Genomic DNA, 19346 nt, shown 5'->3' on the forward strand with positions numbered 1-19346 from the left:
CTCTTTTTAACAAAACCCTCACTAGTCAAACTCAGGAACACAATTTATTCTGGTGGTGGGGCAAAGTTTTATAGGCGAAAGGAAAAGCAACTGGGAGAGGGAGAGTCTATGGGGTCTAAAAGAGACAGTGAGAAGGAGAAAAGGACCTCTTTAATGCTAGATGTATAAAACTATGTTTAGGAAATATATCCATTCCTTCATTTATTAAGCACCTATCCTATGCCAGACATACTCCTAGATCTTGGAGATGCAGTCATAAACAAAACAAATAAAAAATATTCCTGCCTTTATCTTGCTTCTATTTCAGTGAGGGGAGAAATGATAAACAAGTAAACATTAAGGCTATATAGCATGCCAGCAGGTAGGAAGTGCTATACATAGGGGAAAATAAAGTGGTAAAGGAGGCAAGAGACCAGTAGAGTGGGGTGTCAGGAAGGCTTCAATAATAAGGTGATGTTTGAGCAAAGATTGAAGGAGGGGAAGGTGTCTGACATGCGGCTTCTGGGGAGAAGCCTTCCAGGCAAAGAAAAGAGCTAGTTCTGGGCCGCAAGTTAGAGGACGCCTGGTGTGTGGGAATAATAGCAAGGAGACCAGTGTAGCTGCAGCAGGGTGAGCCAAGGAAGGTGTGAGAAGCAAGAAAGAAGTGCAGGGCAAGCTCAAGTCAAAGAGAATGAGCTTGGGCTGTTGTGCCCAATGAGATGCAAAGCCCACAGACAGTGTTTCCCAGCACTTGACAGGATGTAGCTCCCATTCCAACAAATCCACTAGGGTTGCTGTGTTGGAAATGAGGTGGGTAAAGGAATTCTGGCTTGGAGGACTAAGAGGGGAGGCTCAGAGCAGAGTGCAGCAGTGCAGATGGCGAGAAGGGGGTTGCGTTCTACAAACTCTTTGAAGATAGAGCTGCCTGGATTTGCAGATGCATTTGAAGTTAGGACTAAGAGACAGGAATCCAAGCTGGCTCCAAGGTTTTCAGCCTGACCACTGCGCTGTAGACTTGCTGCATACTGAGATGGGGAAGACTGCTGTGAAGAAATGGAGCAGCATTTGCAGCATTGTTTGAAAATCTGGACAGTCATCCCTTCCTATGTGGATTTTCACAAAACATATGTATCGACTGTGACTTCTTTGACATTCCAATTTGGAATCGAATTGTCAAAGTTTTTGCAATTCAAGCTATGGTTTACGCTTTGCAGGATCCTCATGTGGATGTTGTTGTTTGTAAAGCACTTAGCACAGAGAGCACTGTGTAGTAAATTCTCAGTAAATACCATCTATGATTAGAAGTTTTTTGTAATGCCAGGCTGTGTTAACAATGATGCTGTTATGCATTTATCAAATGTTCTATTTCCATATCTAGTTTTACTAGGTGCAAACAAACCATAAAAGGAGGTCTCATATTATTTCTGTAATACAAAAAAAAAAAAAAAAAGGAGATTAAAGACAAATCGCCCTGGGAAATAGGTAAGTTTTTTGTTAGTTGCAACAGCTATCTTATTAAAAACAAAAAACAAACTTTTTTTTAAGGTGATTTCCTTCATCCTGCAGATGGCAAACCAGAGACGCACAGTGATATGTGCAAAGTCTGTGTGCTAACCAATGACGGTGAGGACTTGAACCCAGATTTTATTCTCCTGGCCCTCAGCTACTTGGACCACAATACGTTATCTCTTTTGTTTGAGCCAAAACACTGTTTGTACAAAGATTCTACATGTACAACTGCTTATTATTCATTGGAGCTATAAAGGCGGCCTTCTCCCTCTTTCCCCCAATTGTTTGTACCGTTATTTGATGTACGGACAGAAAATGAATAGAAGTCGTAGCAGTGTGACCAGAGCTGTCATCTTTTTGCCCAAAGTTAAAAAGAGTCAAAGTAGCCACCCACCCACAGAGCAGAGATCTAGAAATGTGTGGGTAATTCAAGTCACCTGGTACCATGGGCTCTGCAGGTGTTTGTAACACACACCCTTTACTAGTAAATGGTTTCCTGGTGTTTCATTTAGTCCCAGTGTCACTGCATAAAGAAAGAAATCTCAGACATCAAAGGAAGAAAGAAGATTAAAGGATCCCAGCACTTTAGAAACAAGACCTTGTCAGCTCTACCGTTTACTCTCCTGCAATGCTCCCCCTCGCCCAACCTCAAGCTAAGTGACCAGGAGAGCGTGCACAGATCTGGTAGGCAGATGTTGGAATACAAGTTGGCTGTATTACAAGTTGTCATCTGTACACATGTACACATATGGGGGAGGGGCGGGCAAAGAAAGTGGTTTGGGGTTGAAACTAAAACAATGGCATCAACTCGTGATGCAGAGACCCAGGAGAGGAGGGGTGCTCAAATCGGGGCCTATAAGACCTTTCAGTGCAGTTAGACTATGCTATTGGCATGAAACTTGACTTGTATAGGAATTAACCTATGCATAAAGCTCTGTCCACGTGTCAAGAACATCCGACGCTATACAGCCCTGTATTTAGAAGCGCCTCAAGTAGTCCTAAAGGAAGCCCTCTTACTTTTGATACTGATTCATACCTTTGAAACTAATTAATTCAGCAGTGAACTGCTACTCTATACCAGGCATGCTGTGTCTGACCCGTGATGGGAGATACCTCTCCTTCTGGCATTTTGGAAGTACAAACTTCACACAGTTTTCATAGTTTCTCAGGCATGCTGGAAGAGATAATATGCTTTGCTAATTAAGAAAAAGGACTGATTTTCCGCAAGCAATAAGATTCTAATCTATGTGGTCATTTTTAAGCTGACAGAGTGCTTTCAAGTACAGGTTTTAATTTTGATGTTCATCCAGCCTGTGAAGCAGAGAAAGCAGATACCTCTTATTAGCCTATTTTGTTTAAACATATAACATCCCTGTTTGAAATTAGCAAAATCTAAAATTAGAAAGTAGGACACTAGGCAACTCAGCGTAGCACAGCGTTCTGAAAGTGTGGGCTCTGGACCGACAATATCAGCATCACTTGGGAACTTAGTAGAAACGAAAACTCAGCCCTCACCCCGGACTTCAGTGAATCAGAAACTCTGGGGCTGGAGTGCTACAATCCGTGGTCTAACGTGTCCTCCAGGCGATTCTGATGTAGGGTGAAGTTTGAGAACCACTTGTCTGGTAAGGAGCACAGTGTTAGAATATGAGGGTTCTGTATCTGGATCAGACATTTACTCTCTGGAGGTCACTTAACAGCATCTGAGTAGCCCCCCTCCCTTGTAAAGCAGAAGTTAGTGATGCCAAACCAAACTGCTTATTGGGTTTGGGGTGGAAAGGGTATATTTTGAACTGATGGAAATGTTTTGGAACTAGATGGAGGTAGTGGTTGCCCAACACTGTGAATGTACTAAAGGGCACTGAATTATTCATCTAAAAATGGTTAACTTTATTATATGTGAATTTTGCATCAGTAATTTTTTTTTAAGAACTGCCTACCCAACTCACCTCCCTTGTCAGATGAGAAAATGTGCCTGAAGGCTCTGTGCCAACCAGAAGGTGCTCTACAGATGTGAGTTTGTGGGAAGGCTATTCAGAGAGTAACTATTCTTAGCTACTTTTATTTTTCCTGAAAAACAGAGAGCCCTGTCATTTCAATTAGACATTTAGCAAGGGTTGCCAAATAATGTGGCATTTTAAAGAAAACATTTTATCTTTATAGTACTTCTCAAAGCAGCTGTCATGTGATGAATTTGGGGTGGGTGGAGGGGAATACCAGCTGAAACTCATGTAGCTGGTATCAAGAGATACAATTCTACAGCTCCAGGTCATACATAGAATTCTAGTTCTTCCAAAATCAAAACCAAACAATTAAGACACTCCAGGTACTTAGAAAATGTCCCCTCAGTCTGATACTGAGTCTTTCCTTTTGTCGTTTTTTTCTAAGATAATGGGGTTCCTGTGTGCTCCCTGAAAAGATGGCCTGAGAATGTATTATTACCACCTGGGTGTGACCAGCCACATGAGCAATGGCTTGAGTCTGCCCTCTGTGATTCTCTTACGGGCAGGAACCACATCTTCTTTTTCTTTCTTTTTTTTTTTTTTAAAGATTTTATTTATTTATTTGACAGAGAGAGATCACAAGGAGGCAGAGAGGCAGGCAGAGAGAGAGGGGGAAGCAGGCTCCCTGCCAAGCAGAGAGCCCGATGTGGGGCTCGATTCCAGGACCCTGAGATCATGACCTGAGCCGAAGGCAGAGGCTTTAACCCGATGAGCCACCCAGGTGCCCCCATCTTATGTATCTTTAACCCCCTAAGGTGCCTACATTAGCAGCCCAGTAGTAAATACTCAGTGGATGGCGATGGCCTGGAATGGATGATTTCCTGTGAGCTCCCAGGTTAATTTTCACTCTGGAGACTGGAACGTCAGAGCGGGAGCACTCATTCATGAATACAATGAATGCAGAGCCACTTCCACTTAGTAAATTGTGAATAGTCCAGTTCGGGGGAGCTCAGAAGTTTATTCACGCTATCAGGGGTCTTGGTAGCCTGATGCAGCCTTATCCGAGGTTGCCTTTTCAGCCTCTCCAAGGTGAAGTTGGAAGTGGGAGGAGAGAATTTTGACTCCATGTTGTCAGGATGCTGTCTGTGCTCTGTGTGTGGAACCAAGGGATTTCAGATGGTGCCTGGAGTTGGCTGCTCCGTGAAGATTAGATTTAGAGTTCTGCCTAGTTTACAGGAAGTCTTAGTTTTTTTCCCTACTAGAAATTTCAAATGTCGACAAAAGTAGAGAGAATAGTATGAATGACTCTCCCCATGTGCTTATCCTGTAGTCCAGTCGTTTTAAACTCATGCATAATCTCACTTCATCCTCACTGTCCAACTCATCTCCACTTTCTGCAAGGCATTTAAAAATAAATCCTATATACTATATTATTTATCCACAAATATTTCAGTTGTTTCTTTAAAAGAACTTTAAAAAAAATTTTTTTTAATTTACTTTAGAGAGAGAGAAAGCAGGGGTGGTGGGGGAGGGGTCAAGGACAAGGAGAGATAGAATCCCAAGCAGACTCCCTGCTGAGTGTGGAGCCCAACACAGGGCTCGATCTCATGACCCTGAGATCGTTACCTCAGCCAAAATCAAGAGTCAGCCACTTAACCGACTGAGCCCCTCAGGCGCCCCAAGAGAAAAGAAATGTTTAAAAATAAGTGCAATGCTATTATCAGAACTAAAAATTAACAACACTTCCTTATAATCATGAAATATCCAGTTAATAGAATTCTCAAGTGCTTACAATTTTGGAACTTATCAAGAAGTAATTACCATTAAAATTTGTGATTTGTAATGAAGAATGGTCTTCATTCATTTATAAAGGGACATACCGATCAAGTACCTAGGCAAATTGTGAAATCATTTGGGTGGAAAGCACATCTGCAAAATATTTGTAGTTTCCAGGAGCCTGTTATTTTTAGGGTCTCACGAAAATATGTGCAGTTTGTAGAGTAGCTCTAGCCACTGTGGCATCTGTTAGCAGGAGGAGTGTTTTTGGCTGGTAGATGGTGGATTTAAGGCTCCACGGCTGGGCTGAGGTTATGTGGAGAGTTACTGAACTTTAGTGAGAATGCGAAAAGCTCATCCTCACCACACCCAGGTTATGCACCCAAATTCCCAGACAATTTTTGTCTTATTTTCGGCAAAGTCTGTCCTCAATGAAAACCATACAGCTCTATCACTGGAAACACATTTTTGCCTTTGATCGGGTATTGGTTGAGGACTCCGCAGCGAACTAGCCACACAGCAGGACATAGATGTGCATTATTACCCCATCTCTGTACATCCAAACATGTTTATCTAACAGTGGAAAGATCGCCCTGCAGATAATACCAGAACAGAACACATGGATGTAAAATAAAATTCTCCCTAGAGTTCTCCAAACACATGTTGGCAGTTGTGACAGAGAGAACTAATTTGTTAATACTTAAGGAGTTTGCTACTTTGAAGACAAATAGCTCTATGTATGATTATTGTTAAATATTGATATTAATTATTATACTATAATCAGTAACTGGCTGATTACTGTTTTAACTGATTCATTCTATGAAACTGCGTTTCAAAGAGCTGTGATTTCTTTTTGGAGGGTTTCCAGAAAATAGAACTGGACTTTTTAGCAAATTTTCTATTAGTTATTAATGTGTCTCTGTAAGGAAGGCATCCTAATGTTTCTTGGAATCATCATTTGCAAGTTGTAAACAGTTTTCAATGTACCATTTACGAAACTATAGCTCCAACCCTCGTTACTATGGGATGAGCAGTCTTACTTCAAGAGCTTATTCTTGACTTTTCCAGACCGTCCTGTTTAAAATCCCAGGCAGAATTTGATCAGCGTGTATTAAGCAGTGCTGTGCTCAAGGAGAGGAGATGAAAAGCAGCACATGACCAGATCCTTATGCTTTTGATCTGCCCTCAGAAAGAGCCTGGCTAGTGCACTGGGTTTTGTAATAAAAATCACTTCATCCAATGTTAATGCGGAAACAACTTGACTTGCTTGTGTGAATGAAGTTCTGGTGATCTCATTTAAACCCAGGAAATGTTATAGTCAGCCCATAATCTATCCTGTCTGATACCTGCTGTGCCCAGGTGTGGCTATGTCTTTCCTCTTTCTATGGAATAAGGGGATCCAATCACTCTAGTCCCTAGACTGGGAAACTAAACTGTACAGGAGTCATATAGAGACTCAGCTTTTTAAAATACACAGTGACATCCCTGCCTAGACTCAAAACATGTAGCAAACATCTAATCTAGAAAATTTAACCTAGAAAGTAGAATTTTTATTTCTTACCTCTTTGTCCAGGCAATAGGCCCATCTCATGGTCTTATGAATACCAAATACGCACCTAGCTTAGGCTGAATAAAGGCCTTCATAAATTTCTTTAAGTTTTTAAACTTGGGAGTGGGTGTGAAAAGTGTACAGGTGTCTCTAAAATTCTAATGTGTGGGACACAATGAAGGGAGCTGGATGGGTTTGTATAAGAACTATAGACATGATTTGAAATGAATTTGGTTAAAGTCTAGAAGCATTGTCCATGACTTCTGGTAAAAATTGACATGCTCATGAGACTTAACTAATGTAACATGGCTGGTGAGAACCTTGTTTCCTCAATTTGTTTAAGATCATAAACAAGTCAGAAAACCAGTAAATACCTTGGTGGGGCATTCCATGAGGCACACACTTGGAAAAATTGCTTTCGTTGTTATGTACTGGTTGCTATATTGCTGTGACTAAGGTGTATCAAGATACGGAATCCACTTAGCATTCCACCTGTGTACCTCCAACATGTTGAAAGGAAGCTGTCATGAGCTACTCTCTCATCTTCTTGCTTCTTTGCAATAATATGTCATAAAGGTGGGGTTAACTACGCAAACTATCAAATATGATCCAACAATGAGAAAAATAGTAAGAGCGAAAGGCAAAGAAAAATTAGGAAGAAACATCTAGGATGGATTGTCACCAGCTTTATCTGATCCTCAGAAGTGCTGAGTCATAGTTTCCACGCCACCAATAGGCTTAAACAATTGCTTGAGGACAATTAGGAAAGAGGTGAGATCCAGAGTGAGTGCTGTGAAGGACCAATAGGTAAGCATGATGGTGTTGGCAGAGACCATTGATACCACTTAGAAATGAAAGAGCCTACTTTTCATTTTAGATAATTTACATGTGAAAAATATCTGCAGGAATGTAATATAAAGAAGATGTCTGATTGTACTTGAAAATGTGAATCTGAGGCTTCACATAAAATATAAGGCCAAGTCACTGGTTAGAAAATTACTTATCAACCAACCTCCTTCCTTCTGAAGCACATATGATGTCCTTAGGGATACAGTGCTAGATGAGAAATGGTTTATGTAGAATGTAGCTGATTTTTAAAAATCCATCTCAAAATATATACAAAAAAGTCACCATGTAATTTCCAAGTTTTTGTAGTTTTTGTTTGTTTTTTTACCATCTTTTGATGGGTACTTATGTGAGCATTTTGGTCAATTTGTGGTACAAATTTCCAAACAGTTTTACAACAAAACCTCATTCATTAATTCATTACTAGGCAAAATGCGGACTGCTGTTATTCCAGGCACAATGTGACCACTGAGGATACAGAGGTGAAAGATGATTTCTGTAATCAAAGAATATGAAGAAGGCAGAGGAAGAACAGAGCATAGTCTACATCATGGTATAGATAAGCATGAGGTGTTAACAGGGAGCAGATAAAATGAAACATCCAAATCAGCTGGACGTGAGGAGCCAGCCCAGGTTTTCCCAAAGTAAATTTACTTGATATAGTCTCTGAACAGTGCGTTGGATTTATTTGGATGTGAAGTAAATGGAGGAAAGGTATTCTTGGCAGAAAAAAAAGAAATGTGTGCAAATGCCTAGTCCTTAGGGAGTATGGCTAACGGATGTGCAAGTAGCCCCATATAGCTGGCATGTGTAATGCAAATGCTGGGAAGGGAGATGGGGATCATATGTCATGGTAAGAACAAAAATGTTTTCTGTTCATCTTTATTGTGACACAGCTGCCTCCTTCAGTTCAAACAAACAAACAGGACAGATTTCAGATAGTATTCCAAACATAGTTCTGGAAACTTTTTAGCATTGTATGGGAGGGAAAACAAAATTTAAGAAAAGTATAGGATTACAGATCAATCCTAGCAAAATTGTCTAAAAACTCTATTAGCCATTGGGCTAATGATTTCTATTCCATTTGTTCACCTAGACTTCTGACAAGTAAATAGCACTGGGATTGTGCTGAGGTGGTACAGCTCTCCCCCCGGTCCTCGGGGCCAGGTGTGTTGCGGGGGTGGTCCTCCCTTTCCTAGTTGTGCTCCACTTCTCTTTCCTACCCTCCCTCCCCTGTCTCACATTTTAAAGCCCCATATTTTCCACAGAGTATGGAATGTGAGCCAGACACAGAGGTGTTAAAAAGCGTCCAATGCCAGTACATCTGGGGATTTATAGTAATGAACAAGGGCCAACAAAGGAAGCAGTAGAAATACAGAGGGGCATACTCATTGCACAGGCTAGAAGGATAGAGGGATGGAGGGGAAGTGACTTAAAACTGGAGACAGGATTTCATTTTTTTCCATCTAGTTACAAATCATCTGACCTCCCTTGCACTGTGGAGAATGTGCTGGTCACCACAGCAAAGCAGATGTATGGAATGTGGGTGGCGTGGGGGACCAACGTCTTCAATATGTTTTCTTTGTGATTACTAACACATTGAATATGTCATCACAAGATGTACCACATTTCTGAGGCTGAGATTTGAACACTAGGGTCACACAAACCAAAGAATCTGTCATCTGGCTTATAATTTCCTCCCTTTCTAATCCTGTAACAAAGAATTTAAATAGAATTTTTTGATAGAAGTAGATTATACACCAATGAGTGATGTCTTTATGCCATGCTGTTTGCTTGAATAAGTTCCTTTGTCCTTTTGTGCTGACCTTCTCTTCCTTCTTCCACACAATAAGAATTTAAATTAGTTCATGGGGGTAGAAGACTGGTAAGTAAGACCACGTGTGTATTGATATCGATTGTTTTTTTGGAAAAGCATTTTATTTTAATAAACAACATGTGGTCACATAATTGCTATTATCAGACCCTAAAAATAAAAGTACTCTCCAAGCTAGGGCTTTTGAACCCAATCATCTTGCAAATGTCTGAAATAAATGAGTAGCCTTAGCTATTGTAATTTCATCCATCAGGAAGTCAGGCAACTATTCTACCCAGATGCTTTAACCCTTCTGTTATGTTAGAGACCCTGAGACTGGTTCCAACTCTCTCCAACACAGTTTGCCCTGAACTTTGGAGCTCAGAAATGATGATATGAGTCTATTTAGTGTGCTCCTCTTGTGAATTTCTATGTGAGGTCTGTCCCATCAACTGAACACTCCATAAAACTAAAAATGAAACCTGGACATGGGGCACAGATTCTTAACCTGTTTTATAGGCTATATAAATATTAGCTCGAGATAACTAGAGAAGGACTCAAGCTGGGAAATGGGAAAGAATTGGGATGGGAAAATAATGGATTAAATGACTTCCGTTCCTTTCTCTTAGTAACAGATAAGTTGGCTTATCCAAAGCTCAGGAGTTAAAGTCCTTCCCCCGGCTGCATATGTAACTTGTATTTAGTCCCTCCATATGTCACTAGTGTGTCATGTCCTAATGATTCCAGTCCAAGACACTTCACACATTGACTATTTTCTTCCAAATGGCAGAGGCAGAAATAGATGAGTTATTTAGGCAGAATTCTTGTTAAATTTGTGAACTACCTCTGCATTCTACTTTTTTCCCCTTTCTTTTTCAATAATTTTTTTAAAGATTTATTCATTTATTTGTGAGTGAGAGAGAGCATGTGCAAGTGCATGGATTGGGGAGGAGGTCAGAGAGCGAGGAAGAAGGAGAAGCAAACTCCCAGCTGAGCTAGGAGCCTGATGCAGGGCAATCCCAGGACTCTGGAATCATGATCTGAGCTGAAGGCAGATGCTTAACTGACTGAGCCACCTGGGCGCCTCTGGATCCCACTTTTTTAATCAAAATATTTTTAGTCAAGTCGATCTTTGTGTCTGTCATGATTTAGTAAAGCTCTTGCTCCAACCCTCTGGAGAATCACGTTGGGCCATGCTTCTTCTCAAGTCCTTGCTTCTCTTCCCAGCACACCTTGAGGGAAATAATGCTGCCTGCCTTCTTGTTCATGACTCTAAATTTGAATGGTAACATTTTATATTTTCAAGCAATATTTATACAGAACTTAAAATAGTTCTTAATTAAGAACTGAGTATTTTCACCACAAATGGATATTGAGAATTATATTTTGTTGTGACTTTTCCATCTTCCCAACCATAAAAGAATGAGCTTTTCAATTTTATTAGCTTCCATCAACTGTTTCCTCAAAATCAGAATACAATGCAGCAAGTGGCCATTTGATTATTAGTCTAGCCTAATTCCTAGTGGAGATGGAAGAGAATTAAATGAGATTGGAGAAGTATATAGTTTGATGTTCTATACTAAATGAATAACTTTACTTCAATTAAGTAATTGAATATACTTCAATTAAGTAATTGTTGGAACAATGGATTGTTTATGTATAATTTAAACATACTAATAGTCTGATTCTGCTAATAAGGTGATGTCAATAAAACAAAACGAAAAATTTTAATTAAGAAACTTCAGTCTGGATTCTTGATACTCTTGCAAGAAATTTTGCCTCTAGGAAACCCAAGTTCTTCCAAACCTTCCTACTACAAAAACTATGAAACATAAATTAGCAAGGAATAAGAAACTTTACCCTGAATCTCATGAGATTAGTTCTTTTAAAAATTATATTAATTTTCATAGATAATATAGGCATCTAGTACAAATTAGAAAATGTTTAAAGGACTTCACATGGAAACTAAAATTTTCCTCTTTTCTCAGTTCTCTGTCCTATCTTCCCATGGGTAAATTCTGCTATACATTTCTTGGGTTTTCTGAAGTAATACATTGGATAACTTTTGTACACACACACACAAACATGTATGTGTGTGTATATATACACACACACTCACACACTCATTAACCTATATCTTCACTGGATTTTTATTCTCATTTATAAACCATGATATTACAAGTGAAAAATGGCTCAAACTCATGTAACATCTAAAATTCCCAAGTGTTTACACTTGGGCTCAGAAATAGTTACTAATACTGACCTATTCTGTAATTGTAAGGAAGGTCTTTCATAAACAACAATTTGAAAGTATGTTAAGTTTTCATAACTACCTGGGCATCAGTATTTGAATTTTGAATATGATTTTTCATGGGAAAGGGACTTTGATGCTCTACAAGAAATAGGAAATAAAAACACACATCATCTATTTATCATACTTGATATGGGGAGGAAAAGTACTTGTTTTGTAAAGATCCACAGGATACAAGATGCAAAGAAAACTGCAAAGCTGTGTATTGCCAATAAGACACAGGTGTATACCACATGAGGATACGAAACAATCCAGCCACAATGCGTGTGTTGACAGCTCTGAGGCTACACTGTGTTTCTCCCAAAGTGCACTGCTGTGTTTGTTATGTGTTACTTTATTTTTCCATATAGTTTCAGAAATTCTCAAGCCTATCCCTAAGCACAGTGGCTACGTAGTAGGAGTAAAGATGAAGCTGTCGGGAAATAGTTGTCAGTGAATCTCTTAGATTCATGTGTCAGGGAACCAATTTCCCACTTAGACTGCGTCTATCTGAAAGATAATATTGAGTCCATATCTCATATGGACCAGACATTTTCTGTATGAGATATATACAAGAGGCATCCTTAATCTTTGCAACAATTCTATAGAGCAGTGTTTCCCTATCTTACCTTATCTATGATCACCAGGACAGTATTTTATTAATAATACAGACTCCTGGACCATATCCAGTTCTACAAAATTAGAGTCTCTGTGAGAAGGAGTCTGTGAGTAAGTAGTTTTTAAAGAAACCCCATGAGATTTTAAAGATTAGGTAAGTAGGGAAACACTGCTGAAGGTAGGAATGATATCAGTCTTATTAAGGAGGAAACTGAGACTCTGTTAAGTATCTTACAACAATGAATAATTCAAACAGCAGTATGACTCCAAAATTCTTCCTACCACGTTACCTTTCTGAAGGTCATGAGGTCAGGAAAATGTGTAATGCTACACTGAAAATTTTATATTGGAGACATTCAATCCTGGATTTGGAAAAAAAAAAAAAAAAGACAACTTGAAATTGTGTGGCTTCTTCCTCTGCTTTGGTTAGAGCAATTATACTCCACCAATAGCCAAATTACAAAAGTCTTTATAATTATATGTGGAGGATAAAGGGCTCCAAGAATTGCTGCAAAAACACTCCCAAGATGCTGCTTTTTGAACATGGAACAGAAGTGTTTTTGTCCTGTCTATTCCAAATGAGGGGAAAATGGGTCAAAAACAGGGGAAAAAAAATCAGGCAAACTAGAAGCTGTTGATTTCTCTAGATGCTGAGACTATGTGAAAAGGGGTGGCTTTGCCCATTGCCCCATGATCAATAGCAACAATGTACATGTTACAGTTGAGAATGTGTTCTGTGTTCAAAGTAGAGAATTCCCAGGAATCTCCTTGCAGCTTAATGAGATACAGAGAACAAGGCAGAGAAACCCAAGTTAGGGAGGACCTTGCCTTGATTTCATAGAATTATTGTTTCTTAGGATTTCAGTGAGGCTCTCTGAATACACTGGGGAAGTTAATGGACCGCTGGCAGAGATCCAGCTTTCCTAACTTATGATGCAGGCAGCATTAGCAGAATTCTCTCAGCTCTGGACTTCCATGTCAAAAACCAAATATCTAACAACCCCAGCCCTAAAATGAATATGTGGAAAAGGTACTCAAAGGTTTTCCATGGTGTGCACAGCATGAATTGTTTTCAGGAAATCAATTTCCATATCCTTAACTCCCATGATTTTTTTTTTTTAAAGTTGTCTGGGAATGTGCCTGTGTTTACAATAAGTCTTTTGCCATTTTATGTGGAAAGAAAGGAAAAAATCGTCATGCATTCCAAATCTTGATGTACTGCATTAACCAGCAGTATAAAACCTTTTATAGATGACAGACTAAAGTAAAATTTGCAGTTTTGGTTTTAACAAAGATGTTCTTAATGGTTGATTAGGATATCCTAAACACATCTTTCCTTGTCTTGTCATTAATTCTTTAAAAGTGAAGCTTGGTCCTGGCTGGAAAATTCTGGATACAGAGTATCTAAAAATAGTTGTGATGACTTGTATATTTTAAGAGTTAACTAGACGTTTTCTAAAACCAACTTTCTCTAAGAAAAATATCCATGGTTGTGTTGTGACTTATTTTAGGATCAGTATGCATTAATCAATCAGGTAGGTAAAAGCTATTTTTTTTTTGAATCATGTCAAATTACTGTGAATTTCACCTTATAAACATATTCATAAAACAAACTAAAATTATGCTGAAAAATTTACATGTCAAATGTGTGAGAGGATATGTACTATTTTAGGGATGGTGCAGGGAAGATGTTTGTAGATCACAGAACTGGTTGTGTCTGGATTGCAGCTGGTGTTCAATAAATAAATAAATAAATGTTCAATAATAAATCCAATAAATAAACAATTATTGGATATTGAATGAATACCCAAACAGCCACCATAATGAACCCATGGCACATATCTGGAACATCATGAAATATCTGAACTTCTTCCGTCCAGTTTAATGAAGCTCAATCCTCCTGGCCTTATGTTCAGGAATCCTCAAAGATACACCCTAGAGGTAATTGTGGACAAAGGGAAAGAGCCCATGGCATAGCCTTTGGCATGTAGTATACAACCACACATTAGCCAGATTGAGTTCTATGTCCCCGCACCTCTGGAAGCTGCAGTCTTAAGGTTTGACTTTGAAATCACTACCTTTTTAAAGGATAGCAAACCTTGGTATACATTGAAACAGAGAACTATCATGTGGAACGTCAGAGCAAGAGAAATTAATCTTTTCTTTAAGGACCTAGGGGAAGCCAGTCTGATGGCATCAATTTCCCAATAATTGTCAACCTTCTGCTATCTTCTCTTTGAGACCCCAGACATTCTAGTCCCCAATCCTTTGCTACTACCTCCTTCTATCCACTCGCCCCAAATGTTTTTCATTGCCACAGCTGGGTCGTCCCCCTGCAGGCTTTCTTCTGCCTGCCCAGCTGATGATGTTTTCCTGGCTCCAGAAAACTTCCGATTGTTACAAACAGTGCTTGCGGGGACAAAGGATTGTCCCGATTAAAACAATAACAACAAAACTAGGACGGTCTTGCAAGAATCCGGATGGGTGGCCAGCCCACATGAACACTATGTGATGTCTCTCTCTTTTTTTTTCTCCCCATCATTAAACAGGAACAAGGTCATTATTTTGAAAACTCAGGAGTTACACTAAGGTTTTAGTTGTGACCAAAGTTTTGTTCAGTAGCTGGTGCTGCTGAGATCCCTAAAACACTTTTTTTCTGTGTCATTATTCTTAGGGGTCTGATTCCGTCATCGTCACTTCTGTATGTTTAAGGGGATGGGCAGCCCTGAAAAATTAGAATAAATTTCACCCCGAATCTTAATCTCAAATTAGCAGGTCTTTTTCTCCCTGCAGTTTTGAGAATAATCAAAAAAAAAGGGGGGGGGGCTCAATTAGTTCAAATAAGATCGAGTTACATTTCATTTTATTTCCTTCTTTAGAATATTATTTAATTATCACTAATTGCATGATGGGCCTTTACTTGTAATTCTGATTACATTGAGTTTAAGGGGACACAAATCTGTTGTCGAGAAATAAAACGGGAAAATGTTGTTTACGGTGTTTCCCATGTTGCCTGCCGTACTCTCTCTCTCTACGCCACAGCTGCACCAGGACGTGTTGTTGGTATTTGCAGGCTTCTAGAGAGAGAAGTGGCCAAGTTTACTTTTCTCATCTCCGAATTTGGCGCACAGGTCAGCACTGAAAACCCCTTATCTATGTGTGGTTCAGACTGTCACGAGATCATTCTCTTCATCACCATACCTTGTAGGGAGGCCAGAAAGCCAGGGCAGGACCCTGAATCCCCAAGTTCTCTGCTTCTGAGCACATAGTACTTATCCGCAGAAGTTACTTGTGCTCTCTTTATTTCATTGCTAGAATTTTAAATAACGATTCAGCATTAGCACAGAGGAACAGATAGGAAAAAAAAATCCTTTATACAAAAAAGAAATGCTTATGTTTGGTGGACTTTATTTTTAAGCTGTGTCCAATGCATTCACTCTTTTTTTAGTTCATGTCTAACTAGTGTTGCTATTTACAGAAATCATTCTATTTTTAGCCTAGAAAAGGGGTTGGGCAAAACTTCTTTGTTTTTTTGGCCTGATCATGGACAGCTCTTATATATTCTTAATTCATGGCCCATCATCTGCTATTATTAGGTGTCTCAAATGAACCCATGTCCTGATTGTGACTGAGGCTAAGTCATGAATGATTTTTGCGTCAAGGCAAGTATTCCTGGATGCTCATGCTGCCCAATGTCACCTTTCCTCAGACTGTTCATCTAGACAAGTCAATGAAAAACCATGCAAATTCACTATTAATAATTTCCATAGCAAGTAAAAAAATTGGTCTTCTTATTAATTTATACAAATAAGTAATAGGGAAGCATATTATTGCTTTTGTTAAATGAAAAGTTAGACTAAGATACTCAAATTCATTTTTGTATGCCATAAAACCATCATCAGATGGGAAAAGTAATAGGCTTTTGAGGCTGAAGTAAGCAGAAAATAAAAATTTTTCTATGGGAAAGTTTCTGAATGGCACTTTTATTAATGTATATAATTCCCTTCAGTGGCCTATTAATGCCACAGTCATCACTACTTCAGAATCATCCATAACTACTTTAACCATGTACTTCCCTCTCGCTTCTCTCTTTCTCTCTCCCTCCTTCCCATTCTACCTCCCTTCCTCTCTTGCCTGCTATGATAACATTTCCAGACATTTTAAGGGGGAAATGGAAGAAACTAGCAAGCTGCAGAGAACTTATCCTTGAGACAAAAATGTCTTATTTAAAGCTCTTTATTAAAAAATAATGTATTAGGCTGAAAATATGAGAACTGCTATTAATGGTTTAGATCCATATTTTCCCATGTTCTGTGTTTTGTTGCTAATGGTTATGCCAAAGGAAGCTATATGGCTGAGTAGATCTGGTTTGGGAGACAATGATTTCAGAAGGTGAAGCACTCTCCCGTCTTCTTTGCTTTCCCAAAGACCTGCTTCAATCAATTTGTCTTATCATTTACTTTATTCATATTTGAAGGCTGTTTATTGGAGCAGGGAGTTTCATAAGCATACTAGAAGCCATATAATATAAACTCGCATTTTGATTATTAAAATTTTATTTCAATGGTCAAAGAATTGCTCTCAATATTATGTCCTGGGATTGCATTTCAAGTGCAAGATCAAATTAACAATAATCTTTTATCACATAAAATTCTGCATTTTTTCTGCCTGTGTCATTTCTATTTAAATTGGCTTTAAGTAAAACTACAAAAATAGCATACTAACACTGTATTTCCTCTAACATATTTTATCTCTTAGACCAACTGAGCTTTCCTCTGAAAAACTTGTGAGAATTTTACCGTGATCCCATTCAAACAGAGGACTACTATACATATTACTTTTTGCAATATCATCTGCATTGCATATTTTCTTTTAAAAAATTTTTTATTTATTTATTTTAGAAAGAGAGAGAGAGAGTGGGGGGAGGGGCAGAGGAAGAGGGAGGGGCAGAGAATCTAAAGCAGACTCCATGCTGAGTGTGGAACAAATAGTGGGGCTCGATCTCTTGACCCTAAGATCATGACCTGAGCCGAAACTGAGAGTCGGATGCTCAACCAACTGAGACATCCAGGTGTGCCATGCATCAAATATTTTCCATTTCAAGCATTTGTGGGAAATTCCATTTCCCACAAACTGAGAATGGGAAGTTAATGATGTATCTTCTACAATTTTCTGCAAAATGAACTGCTATTTTTAGCAAACAACTTGTTTGCTACCTTATAGACTATTGTTTTTATTTTATTTTTTTAGGAATGGAATTAAGTATTATTCTGTATTCAGAATCTCTTGAAGATTTGTTGTTTGTGTTGCAAATTGCTCATGATGTTTTAGGTAACACATGAGTATTTCCATTGAAAGAGCATGACCTATTTTTAAGGAAGCAAAAAAGAAAAAACTTGTAAGACATCAAATGTTTCTTGCAAAACAATTTGATGAAATAAATGTAAATGAATCAGAAACATGTGAATTGTATTTCACTTAAAATTAATGGGTTTAACTGTGGAGGGAGTAAAGTGCTTGGGGGAAAGAGTGTGGCAAGGCGGGAAGTGACATTTGTTTTGTTTTCATCAGTCTTGGAATCTTGAAAAATGGACTAATATTCTGAATTTAACCTCATTCAGATTCTCCATTAAGCCTAATGATGGAGATCCAGAAAGGGACAATAATATGAAAATTCATTTTATAGCTTTATTTGGCTACAATTATAATGTAGGCATCAAACATGACCACCATATAATCCTTCAAAAGCACTCGCAACTTGAAATTTGTGATTTTCCTCTTGTAATCAAGCTGAAAGTGTTTTCTCCCGTAGAATATGTAGTCTTCAACCTTACATATCAGCTTCACATTTATTTCCTCTGTTAAGCTGAAGAGGATCTGATGGAAACAAAAAAACGTGGGGACACTGAATGTAGCCACACATAGCAGAAGGGTGGGAGGCAGGAGGAAGAGAATGTAAGAGAGGGAGAAAAAAAGGGAAAAGAAATAGACCATGCATGCAGACCTAGGTCACCAGACCTCATTTCATAAGCAAAGCACTCAAATCCCACTAATTATTTGAGAGTCGCAAGAACTTTAGCCCATAGGTTTGCATTCATACCATTTATGCAGGCTTAAAAACAACTACATAGCTTCTTTTTACTTTTTTTATTTTTCAATTAAAAAAAATCCATTACTCTGAAAACAGGAAAGAACTACAAAAAGAAAAGAAAAACAACTTATAAATAAGTCTCCCTGTCAACATGCTTCAAAACATGAGGAAGTTTGATGTGTGGCATGGCAGTTCAATTTCTCAACTCCATCTCTGCAGACGGGGACATTTTGAGTGTCCCGAACACTTCCAAGAGGCAAGGAGTACATAAGTGGAGCATGTATTTTTATTTTGGGAGATCATCTAGGGTACTGTTTAAGTAGCCTCACACGGTGAGAAATGGAGACACTAGGTCCTTTCTGTATAAATTGAAGGCGCTATAGGCCATAGGGCTCTTTTTGTATATAAAGAGCCTTCCTTTTCATTTCCTGAGAGCACAATGCCATTGGAGTTGAGCATTTCCCTTACCACTCAGAACCCCACTACTGCTCACCTCTTGCATTTGGAATAAGGATCCTGCTCCTTGATTTCTTTGTGCCAAATAGCTTGTTACCTCACACTGTTCTAGAAGTGGTTCTCTTCCATGATCCTCATGGACAGAATTTGTGGAGAGTCGCTCTTAATGTAATTGTTCCCTAATGAGGCAGGAGATGTGTTTTAGCTTCTAGCACAGTCCTTTGTTGTTTTATTTAAACTTCTTCTTATCCAGTTTAGTAGAATAAAAACGGAATAGTGAAGCTGTTTCACTTACACCATAAATCAGTGTCATTATTACAATTACAACTATTTCTGAGCCCCCAAAGTTACTCTTAAAGGCTCTACGGATTCACACAAAATATAAATTCCAGCTCCAAAGCTGTGTCTTCAAAAATACTGGAATAGCATCAACTCTATCTTTGTCCCCACCAACAATCAATATTTATAGGGTCCTC

At 38.7% G+C, this 19346-nt stretch overlaps 1 protein-coding gene across 1 annotated transcript in view; it reads left to right on the forward strand.

The window, feature by feature from the left end:
- DKK2 (dickkopf WNT signaling pathway inhibitor 2) overlaps positions 1 to 19346 on the forward strand; it is a 101530-nt gene that overhangs the window by 75423 nt on the left and 6761 nt on the right. The gene's annotated exons all lie outside the window — the stretch shown is intronic.

Source organism: Lontra canadensis, unplaced genomic scaffold (assembly GCF_010015895.1).
Source record: "Lontra canadensis isolate GAN:19392208 unplaced genomic scaffold, GSC_riverotter_1.0 scaffold1, whole genome shotgun sequence".
Taxonomy (NCBI): Eukaryota; Metazoa; Chordata; class Mammalia; order Carnivora; family Mustelidae; genus Lontra; species Lontra canadensis.